The sequence below is a fragment of the Triticum dicoccoides genome, chromosome 7A, assembly GCF_002162155.2.
Source record: "Triticum dicoccoides isolate Atlit2015 ecotype Zavitan chromosome 7A, WEW_v2.0, whole genome shotgun sequence".
In the NCBI taxonomy this organism is placed as follows: domain Eukaryota; kingdom Viridiplantae; phylum Streptophyta; class Magnoliopsida; order Poales; family Poaceae; genus Triticum; species Triticum dicoccoides.
Genome location: NC_041392.1, coordinates 108,414,109 through 108,422,675, shown reverse-complemented (window position 1 = coordinate 108,422,675; position 8,567 = coordinate 108,414,109).

Genomic DNA, 8,567 nt, shown 5'->3' with positions numbered 1-8,567 from the left:
GCCGGAGAACTGCCACTCCATCACCACCACGCCGTCGTGCTGCTGTTGGACTCTCTTACTCAAACTCTCCCTCCTCCTTGCTGGATCAAGGCGTGGGAGACGTCTCCGTTCCGTACGTGTGTTGAACGCGGAGGTGCCGTCCGTTCGGCGCTAGGATCATCGGTGATTTGGATCATGATGAGTACGACTCCATCAACCCCGTTCACTTGAACGCTTCCGCTTAGCGATCTACAAGGGTATGTAGATGCACTCTCCTTCCCCTTGTTGCTAGATTACTCCATAGATTGATCTTGGTGATGCATAGAAAATTTTAAATTTCTGCTACGATCCCCAACAAGAACAAGGCCGCCTTCCTCAAAGCTTCGGGCATGAACCTTGGGGCTATGGTAGCGGCGCAAGGCTTGCTGGTAGCGCGCTGCTCTCACAGCCGCCCGAAGATGATCTTCCTCAAGGAGCGTTGCGTCATCTTGCCGCAATTGCTCTTGCTCAAGCTCATCATAAGCGAGTACTCGAGGTGACCCGTATATGAGTTCCATGGGGAGAACTGCTTCTGCCCCGTATACCTGGGCAAAGGGTGTCTGGCCGGTGGCTCAATTTGGTGTCGTTCTGATTGACCAAAGAACCGTCGGCAATTCATCAATCCAGCGCCTTCCACTCTTGTGCAATCTGTCAAAGGTCTTTGTCCTCAGGCCTCACAGTACTTCAGCATTTGCCCTCTCAGCTTGACCATTGCTTTGTGGGTGAGCAATGGAAGCGAAACAAACCTTGCTGCCGAGGTCTTGAATATATTGCATGAAGGTGTGGCTTGTGAACTGCGTGTCGTTGTCGGTGATAACCCTATTGGGTACACCAAAACGGCACACCAGTCCTTTGAAGAACTTGACGGCTGACTGTGCTGTGACCTTCCTCACTGCTTCCACTTCTGGCCACTTTATGAACTTGTCGATTGCAACGTACAAGTACTCAAAGCCCCCGACAGCGCGGGGGAAAGGGCCCAGTATGTCGAGCCCCCAGACCGAGAAAGGCCAGGAGAGAGGAATGGTTTGAAGGGCTTGAGCTGGCTGATGAAGCTTCTTTGAATGGAACTGACACGCTTCACACCTGGTGACTAGTGTCATCGCATCCTGGAGGGCGGTGGGCCAGAAGAAGCCTTGCCGAAACGCTTTGCCAGCAAGGGCCCTTGACCCGATGTGGGATCCATATATGCCTCCATGTATCTCCACCAACAGCCCCAGTCCTTCCTCTCGAGGGATACACTTCAATTTCACGCCGTTCGGCCTCTTTCTGTACAGGACATCATCGACGAACTAGTACATACTAGAGCGATGGGCTACTTTTTCTGCTTCTTCCTGCTCCTTAGGAAGTTCCCCTGTTTGGAGGAATCAGACGGTATGCTGTGCCCACGCTGGAGCCTGGGGCTCGACGGCGAGGACTAAAGGCATTTCCTCCGCTATCGGAGCGGCTGTCTTCATGGCAAGAGCTTAATGCTCTGTCGGAGCTAGCCGTCCCGTGGCGGGCTCAGTGTCTCCGGCAACATCCTTGCCGGCGGCTTCGGGGAGCTCGGCGGGAAAGTACTTGACGGGCCCTGATTTTCTCCTCTTGTTTTGCTCTGTTGATGGATCAACGGATGGCTGAGTTAGCCGAAGCACAAAGGTACCTGGTTCCACAGGTAGCTTGAGGGCAGCGTGTTTTGATAGGTATTCGGTGATATCATTCTCCGCTCGGGGAACGTATTTTGCCTGTATACCGTCAAAACGCTCTTCCAGCTTTCTCACTTCATCGACGTAGGCCTTCATCAATGGGCTCTGGTAATCCTTGTTGACTTGTTTGACGACAAGTTGCGAGTCGCCTCTGACGACGAGTTTCTTGATTCCGAGGTCCGCCGCGATCCTAAGACCGGCAAGCAGCCCTTCGTACTCAGCCATATTGTTTGTTGACACCTCCCTCGGGAAGTGCATCTGGATCACGTACTTGAGGTGCTCTTCGATGGGCGCGACAAGCAGTACGCCAGCCCGGCGCCCTGTTAGGAGAAGCTCCATCAAAGTACATGATCCAGTCGCAACTTGCCTCCTTGCCGGGGAGAGCAGTCTCTTGGGTTTCTTCGTCAGGCGTCGCGGTCTATTCTGCAATGAACTCCGCCAGGACTCGGCTTTGAATCGTCGAGGTACTCTCAAACTTGAGGCCAAAGGTGGACAGTTCCAGTGCCCACTCTACAATCCTTCCCGTTGCGTCTGGATTGTGCAATATCCGTTGCAGAGGGAGGCGAGTGACGACAGTGATTTCGTGCGCCTGGAAGTAGTGACGCAGCTTCCTCGAGGCCATAAGAAGGCCGAAGAGCAGTTTCTGCACACCGGAGTACCTCGATCTAGCCCTCTGCAGGAGGGAACTAACAAAGTAGACCGGGCGCTGCATCATTTTCTTCTTCGGCGACACTTCAATTGGCTGCGTCGTCTCGGCATCGGTGGCATCAGGCTCCGTCGCTGCTATTACCTCATCATCAATTTCTCTCTGTGCCACTAGTGAGGCGCTGGCCACCTGGTTCGTTGCCGCCAGGTACAGCAGCAACGGTTCCTGTGGCCTAGGCGCAACTAGTATTGGCACGGAGGAGAGGTACCTCTTCAAATCTTGCAATGCTGCTTCGGCTTCTGGCGTCCACTCCATCGGGCCCGCCTTTTTCAAAATATTGAAAAAGGGAAGGGCGCGCTCGGCGGACTTGGAAATGAACCTGCTCATGGCGGCAACGCAACCAGTAAGCCGACGCACATCCTTGACTCGCTTGGGCGCTTCAACCTGCTCTATAGCTTTGATCTTGTCCGGATTGGCCTCTATCCCACGCTGTGACACAAAGAACCCGAGAAGCTTGCCAGACGGGACGCCGAAGACGCACTTCTTAGGGTTCAGCTTGAGATTGATCTTGTGTAGGTTTGCAAATGTTTCTTGTAAATCTGGTATGAGGGTTGCCCTGTTCTTGGTTTTGACCACTATATCATCCATATAAGCTTCCATATTTCTATGGAGCTGGGGTTCAAAACCAATCTGGACCGCCCTTGCAAACGTTGAACCAACACTCTTCAACCCAAAAGGCATCTGTATAAAGCAATACGTACCACATGGGGTGATGAATGCCGGTTTCTCTTCATCTTCCCTTGTCATGAAGATCTGGTGGTAGCCGGAGTAGGCATCAAGGAATGACAACATATCACACTCAGCTGTGGAGTCAACAATCTGGTCGATGCGTGGCAACGGGAAGGGGTCTTTGGGACAAGCCTTATTAATATCTGTGTAATCAATACACAGCCTCCACTTCCCATTTGCCTTGCGCACTACCACCGGATTGGTCAACCACGTTGGATGGAGCACTCCTCTTACCAAACCCGCTGCTTCCAGTTTCTGGATCTCCTCTGTGATGAACTCTTGTCGTTCCAAAGCTTGCTTTCTGACCTTCTGCTTGACGGGCCGCGCATGAGGACAGACAGCAAGATGGTGCTCAATCACCTCCCTGGGAACGCCGGGGATGTCGGATGCTTGCCATGCAAACACATCGACATTCGCCCGCAGGAAGGTGACGAGCGCGTCTTCCTATTTGTTGTCAAGGGTGGAGCTTATGGTAAAAGCTCCTCCCGTGCCGTCCTCCTTGACAGAAACCTTCTTGGTTTCCGGCGGTGTGGCCCTGGACTTCTTATTTCTGTCGGCGGAGCTCTCTGCCACGTCCTCAACGGGAGCGCTACACTCCGAAGAGGTGCGCTTGCCGGAGTGGGTGCCTGAGGTCTCACCGGTCTTCTTCTTTTGCCTTCCCGGGGCTCCAGCGGTAGGAGCAAGCGCCTTAGCAGTGGCGGCTGCTGCAACTGCTTGTTGGTAGAGTTGGTCAGCGCAAATTAGCGCATCCTTCTTGTCTGATGGGATGGTGATGATCGTCACAGGCCCCGGCATCTTAAGGGTGTTGTAGGCGTAATGTGACGCCGCCATGAACTTGGCCAGTGCTGGGCGGCCAAGGATCCCGTTGTAAGGTAAGGGGATCTTGGCAACGTCGAACACAATCCTTTCTGTCCTGTAGTTCAGATCACTCCCAAAAGTCACGGGCAACGTGACCTTTCCCTTTGGTTGACTTCTTCCTGGGTTGACCCCCTGAAACGTGCCCGTCTCTTCGAGGTCTTCATCAGAAATCTGCAATTTCTCGATCACGGCAGGCAAGATTAAGTTCAGACCGGCCCCGCCATCGACTAGCATCTTTGTCACCTTGAGGTTGCGTATTGTTGGTGAAACCAACAATGGCAAGCACCCGACTGCAGTAGTGCGATCAGGGTGATCCTCAGTGTCAAAAATGATAGGTGTGCTGGACCACTTCAGCGGCCTTTGGGCATCAAACGACGGTTCCGCCGCTGTAATCTCACGCGCCCACTGTTTAAGCTGGCGGTGAGAGGTACGCAGCGAGGCGCCGCCATCGACGCACATGGCCTCTGTAGCTTTCTGAAATTCTTGGTCACCAGACTCATCGTACTCTTCGTGATCATCGTCTTTTGGCTTTTTGTCACGGCCCCGGGCAGGCCTCTCCTGCTGTTTATCTTTGTCGCGACGGCCCGCCTGGCCGTCATGCTTATTGCCGGACCCCTCAGCACCGTCCTGGGCTTTCTCCTTGTCCCGCCTCTCATATTCAGCCCTCTGCTTCTCAGCAAGGAGCTCAACCTGTCGGCAGTTCTGGAGATCATGGCCTTTGGTGCGATGGATCTTGCAGTATTGCTTGTCAGAGTTTCTTGGCTTCTCGGCAGCCGCCAAGGCCCGGCAGGCGACACATCCGGCAATTTCCTTGCCGGGGTCATCTGCCTTGGTTTTCTTGGCGGAGCCGGCGTCGTCAGATCCCTTGACGGCAAGCACAGCTTTACCTTTGCGCTTCCTGTTGCGGCGCCGGCCTTTCTTCGCCGGGGCGGCAGTATCCTCATCTGAGGAGTTGGTTTCCACGCCGGCATCTTCGCCGGGGTACTTCCTTCCCTCTTCAGCTCGGGCACATCTGTCAGCAAGAACATAGAGTTCTGCCACATCTTTCACCTTGTTCATTGCTAGTTCTTTGCGCATCTTGCGGTTACGCACGTTCTGATGGAACGCACTGATGATGGCGGTAGGGTGAACATTAGGGATATTGTACTGTACCCGGCTGAACCTCTGTATATACTTGCGCAGACTCTCGCCTCCCTTCTGGGGAATGACATGCAGGTCGCTTGCTTGGACATGGGCTTGGTAACCTCCAGTAAAGGCGCCCACAAACTCATGGCACAAATCCGACCAGGAGGAAATAGAGTCTACCGGCAAGTGCATCAACCACGACATGGCGTTGGGTTTAAGAGCCAATGGAAAGTAATTCGCACGCACCTTATCGTCGCGGGCTCCAGCGGCTTGCATCACGATGGTGTAGATGCTGAGGAACTCAGACGGGTGAGTCTTGCCGTTGTACTTTTCACCAACGTCAGGTTTCAAGGTGTGGTGAGTGGGCCACTCGAACTGCCGCAGCTCACGGGTAAAAGCCGGACAGCCTACCTCGTAAGGTAGGCCTCCAGGGCTCTCCGGGGCCGGGTGGTTCAGAGCAGGCCCTGCTCGCCTGTCCGACTGGTGGCGCGCTCCGCGCCGGTGCTCGATAGTGGTTCGAGCGTCTTCATGGGCTCGTTCCCGAAGAACTTGGCGCTGGTCACAGTGGGTCCGCGGGTCAGACGATGCTATGGAGATGTCGTCGCCCGCAACGTCGCGACGAGCCGGCGTCCGCGGTACCGGATGGGGAAGAGGTGAATGCACCGTGGTCGCGGCGCTGCCGGCTTTTCCGCCACTGGTCCGCGGCACTCCATCGGAGCGTCGACCCGGGGGCCCCACCGGACTTGGTTCGTATTTGTTGGCCACCGCAACAAGGCTTTGGATAGTGGCTCTCCATTCGTCAAGTTTCCCCGTAGTGGGAGGAAAGTCGAGGAGCAACTATGCGCTCGCCAGGGCCTCTGCTGGCGTCGCTGGCAGCAAAACGTGCACGGATCGCGACGCGCTTCGACTTCTGACCATGTCAGAAGGAGCTCTATCACGACCCCACGGTCGCATGCCGTTTTCACCAGCGCCTCGGCGAGTGGGCAGGTCTTCTATGTCCCGGGAGTGGCGCTCAGGGCTCTTCCCGTGGCGACGCCCGGGATCTTCGGCGTGATTACGCCGTTCGTCGCGCGCTGCCTGGGAGGAACGCGCTGTTGGCGCCGGCGTGGGAGTCTTGGAGGCCCTTGCGTCGCCTTCGGCCGGGGCGGCGATGACCTTGGAAGGCCCCGCTCCACCCGCGAAGGGCTTGGCTCCGCCTTTGGATTTGGCGACGTGCGGCCCATTACCAGGCGCACAAACATCGCCGCCTCCCAAACTCCGGCTGCTGGGATGGTGTTGGTGTTCGCGAGCAGCGCCCCTGGTCCTTTCTGCGACCGGTCCGCTACTCGCCCGTGTCGGGACGGGTTGTCCGGCTTCCGACTGGCCAACCGCCACCGTCGTCTTCTTCTTAGGCGCCATGATGATGAAGAAGCGCCGAACTAACTGCTAAAGCCGATTCTCACAACTGCGCCCCCTACCTGGCGCGCCAAAGATGTCGGTGGGAACGACACCTATGGGATCACAAGAATCCCTACTGTGGTTAGCGGGGCGCGGGATCGTGAGAAGAGCGGATCAAACAGATAGCACACGGTTCGTTTATCCAGGTTCGGGCCGCGAGGATGCGTAAAACCCTACTCCTGCTTTGGTGGATTGTATATATGTGTTCTTGAGCTAGCTATGGGGCGTGAGGAGCTCCAAAAAGCCGAATCCTTCCTCTGGTCGCCTCGGGCCTCCTTTTATAGAAAAAAGGGGTTTCCACAGTGGCACACAGGAGGTGGAAAGGGTACAGTGCTGCGAGGTTATCCCTCGCATCACATGACAAGGCGCATTTAATGCGAAGTGTCCTTGCTTTATCGGGGACGGGGGAGAAACCTGTCTTGTCCGTCGCCGCTCCTTCTTGTGTCAACACGCGCCCTGGCCAGCGACGCCTGCGATGCCATGTAGGTAGGCAGGCAGCTGAGGTGGCGTAGTGGTGGGTCTTCACGAAGATCTGCATGCCGCCATGCGGGTGCCTGCCCAGCTGGTTGGGTCGGCAACTGCATGCATGCGGTGGTGGAGGTTTAGTCGGCGTGGGCCTGATGGTGGCCCTGCGGGTGTCCTTGGTAAGGGCCTTGCCGGGGCCCCGGCAAGGGTCTTGCTGAGGTGCCTGCTGTCATCCCCGGCAAGGCGCTTGCCGGGGGCCTTGTGGTCTTCCTCGGCTGGGATCCCGCCAAGGGTTGTCGTCTCCTTAGTGCGTATCTGATCTTGAATGTCTTCACAAAGATCTGCATGCCGCCACGGGGATGTCTCCCAAATCCTTGCCCTTTGGGGGCTGTGGACTCAAGGGTGATTTGCTCCGTAGGCGCGGGATGAGTCGCCGTGGCAAGGGTCTTGCCGGGGCTGCTAGAACTGTCTCCCGGCAAGGATCTTGCCGAGGGAGTCCGCTTCGTCCCCTTTGATCTTCGTGGTCTTGGCCTTGGCGTCGTTCTAATTCTCTTGAGCTTCGGTCTTACCCTAACTCACCTCCCTTGCCTTGCTTGGTGTGGTGGTATCCGCGGCTCAGACTGCCCGTGCACAGTTATAGGGGTACAAAAAGTGTACCCCTCTTTTGTACACTGACATTCACTTAACAATTCAGTACATGATTCAGTTATAAATTCAGTAACATTTTCATTTAAATATTCAGTTGTAAATTCAGTAATTGAGTAGGTTGAAATTGAGTTTAACATTCAGTAATTTCATGTAATTGAGTAGGTTCAAATTGAGTTTAACATTCAGTAATTTCAGTTAATGTTTAGGTGCCTACTACATACACTTAGAACCCTAGAACTACATAAACACTTCACTTACATGTCTGACCACATAAACAACCTACAACAGTAATCCTATAACACTAGAATCACAAACACTTAGAACCCTAACCCTAGAACCCTAACCCTAGAAACCAAATCCGGGTACGGAAAGAGAAAACTTACGAGACCCGCCGAAGGAGGATGCGTAGTGATGGCTCCCCTCTGGATCTTCCTTCACGGCCTTGGCGAACGCCCTCGCCGCCGCGTACTCAACACAGTAAGACGGCGACGGCGGCTGTGGAAGAGGCGGAGCCTGAGATGGGTTTGAACTGCCGCAAACCTCTGTTGGATCTGCAGGAGCACCACTGCCACCAGATGCATCGCCAGCACCACCACCACCACCATCATCACCGCCACGCGAGGTGGCCATCACTGGCGGCGAGCAAGGGCGAGAGAGGAGAGGGGAGCGGGGCGAGAGAGGAGAGGGGAGCGGGGCGAGAGAGAGGACAGGGGCGCGGGGGGGACTGTCTGACAAGGACCGACCGGCGCAGCGTTTTGAGCGTTTTGTTCCTAACGGCGCCGTTTGCCTGTCCGTCATGCCACGTCAGCGTTTTCGGGGCCCACCTGTCGGAAAAGAGATCAAACAAGGCTAAACGGCTGTTCAGTGCTTTTTGCAACGGGTTAAGAGATTTTACAGTG